General features: G+C 48.0%; 1 pseudogene across 1 annotated transcript; it reads right to left on the bottom strand.

The window, feature by feature from the left end:
- Window positions 1–418: 418 nt before the first annotated feature.
- On the bottom strand, window positions 419–1,997 carry LOC311353908 (sialidase-3 pseudogene; annotated as a pseudogene). The gene is made up of 3 exons: window positions 1,887–1,997; window positions 1,529–1,762; window positions 419–1,342 (listed from the first exon to the last, which is right to left on the bottom strand). The product of its transcript is annotated as a sialidase-3 pseudogene (transcript).
- Between the last annotated feature and the right edge of the window lie 735 nt (window positions 1,998–2,732).

Below are 2,732 nucleotides of genomic sequence, written 5' to 3'. Positions count from 1 at the left end.
ACCACTTGTGACATCATTGTGTCGATTTTGAAAAGGCTTGTAATGGCAATAATGGCTTATTAACTACACATCTGTTGGTAAAGTAGGGGACCTGTAATGTCATCCCAGCGGCTGCAGTACAGATAAGCAGCCAGAGAGATGTAACTGTATGTGGTATCCAATCAAAGCCTCCCAGATCTATGGAGAAGTTGAACTTCATTTAAAACCCGCTAAACAAGGAGCATGCACTGCTGGTTGATCTGTCTTAGTATGGGTGACAGGATATGACCGAAGCTAGTTGTGCTAAAGTGTTTTTGCTGACTAATACTGCTGCTGAAAGGATTGACAAAACGGAAAAATAGTTCAAAGAACAATATTTTTATTTTCATGATTTTTCACTGGCTCAACTTCAGCGAAAGACATAATTTCATTTACAAATTCAAATCTCATCGCTGGAGGTCTGCATGATTTCATCCAGCGTGAAAGACATGAAGGCGATCTGTTCGAGTTCGCTTTGCTTCCCGCACTCTAGCAGACAGGAGAAGCTGCGGTCGTCCTGGTTGTAGGCCAGGTCTGAGTAGCCGCTGGGCCCACTGTGGATCACCGTCGGCGGGCCCCACTGGTACTGCAGGGGGGCGCGGTTCAAAGACACTCCCAGGTCCCGCCTGTCGTTCGCACTGGTGGGGTGGCTGAACGCCAGCCAGGTCTGCCTGACCGCACCCTCTGGTTGGTTCGGGGCGGGAAAGGCGACGATGCTGCCCTCGCAACCGTCGCCCGTCTCGACAAGCATCGACGTCTCCGGGGATGTGTGGAAAGTGTGGCCGCCGTCTGTGCTCTGCGCCTCCACCCGCCGTGACCCCGTGGTGCGGACGGTGCAGCACAGGACGCTGTTCTCGCCGTCGATCACCTCCGCCATCTCGCACTCGTTGGACCACGAGCCCAGCATTTGGCCCATCTGCCACCGGCTCCCCCCGTCGTCGCTGTGGATGGAGAAGACCTGCGGGTCCGCGCCTATGTAGGCGTACGCCGGCACCACCAGGCGCCCGCTTTCCAGCTGGATGCCGTGGCCGGGTCCCACAGCGAACGTGGACACGCTGGGAAGGATATCCCCGAACAGGCTCGCCGTCAGGTCCTTAGGGACCCCCCACGTGGCCCCCTGGTCGCTGCTGGAGACGCAGCACAGCCGCGCCTGGTTCCTCTTCTCTTGGATCTGAGTAAGCTCGGTGACGTGCCCCAGGACGCTGATGTAGAACAGGAAGACGGTCTGGGTCTTGCTGTCGTACACGGGACAGGGGTTCATGTTGCGGTGGTTTGGGAGCTGGGCGATCTTCAGCTCCTCATACAGCTCCTTGGAGGGGGACCACTAGGGAAGGAAACCATATCATCGGTTCAGGACCAACAAGTGTCATTCGTAATTAGGCCCTCCCCACTTACTTATGGGTCGCGACCCACCAGTTGAGAAACACTCTATAACTGTAATGTTTAAATATCGGGTTATAAATGCATAGCAAGGGGTCATAGAAAGGCTCTTGCCATATCAACCATGTACCTGTGGAGGGTCGACAGTTGTAGTCATCCGTCTGATCACAAGACATTTTGTGTCTTCGTCGTGAAATGAAGTCCTCTTCTCTGCAAAGGCCAGGTATGTGCGGCTTCCAGGCAGGTAGAGCAGGGAAGGGATTCTGTGTATGATGCCACCAGACTCCTGTTTGAACAGAGTTGTTTTGACAAATTCAGCCGTTCCTCTTTTTGATTCCTTATTCTCCATGATGTACTCGGTTTTCTGCAGAAAAATACAACAATGTTTCAAAAACGTAACGCCTTTCGCTGCTTTGTGTCACTGCTGCAAAGTCCACCTCTTTCTTTTAATAATTTCTGTTCAGGCACAACAACTTCCCCTCACTAACAGCATGGGACTGATGCAAAGCCAGTATGCAGAGGGTATTTATCCTCTCCACTCCTGATGTTGGGTGGAGTTTGAAGTGGCCAGTTAGCGCTAAGGGACCATTCAATTCCATCCAATAGCGTGATGCAGCCTTCACCCAACCCTGCCCAACTTGCGCACGCACGCGCACACGCACACACACACACACACACACACACACACACAGGTATAAACCACCTAGGGGTGGTTTGTATTGTGACTAATGGACCATTCGATCGATCTAGGCAAGGCAAGGCAAATTTATTTATATAGCACTTTTCATACACAAGGCAGACTCAAAGTGCTTCACATATAAACATTGCCATACAATAAAAGAAAATAATAGTTAAGTAAAAAGTAAAATAGATAGAAAATAAAGGCAAAAAAAACATTTTAGAAAGGCAGAGTTAAAAAAAAATGCATTTTAGAAAGTGAGAAAATAAAGGCAAAGTTACTAATAAAATAAAATAATAAATAAATAAATAAAATAGAAGCATTGTAGATTTAAGATTTAGCAGAAAGCTAAAGCAAACATAAAAGTCTTCAGTCTTGTTTTAAAAGCTGTCAGAGTTGGGGCAAGTCTTAAATCCTCAGGGAGTTTATTCCAGCTATTTGTTGCATAGTAACTAAATCCTGCTTCCCCCTGTTTCGTGTTGACTCTGGGGATAATTAACAGATTGGTCTCAGAGGATCTTAGTGGCCTAGAAGGCTTATGTAGTGGAAGCATATCAGTTAAATATTTTGGCCCTAAACCATGTAGGGATTTATAGGTTAGTAACATGATTTTAAAATCAATTCTCTGACATACAGGGAGCCAATGTAATGATTT

The sequence above is a fragment of the Micromesistius poutassou genome (assembly GCF_964030765.1).
Source record: "Micromesistius poutassou genome assembly, chromosome: 10".
Classification (NCBI taxonomy): Eukaryota; Metazoa; Chordata; class Actinopteri; order Gadiformes; family Gadidae; genus Micromesistius; species Micromesistius poutassou.
This window is presented reverse-complemented; position numbering and strand designations above follow the sequence as displayed.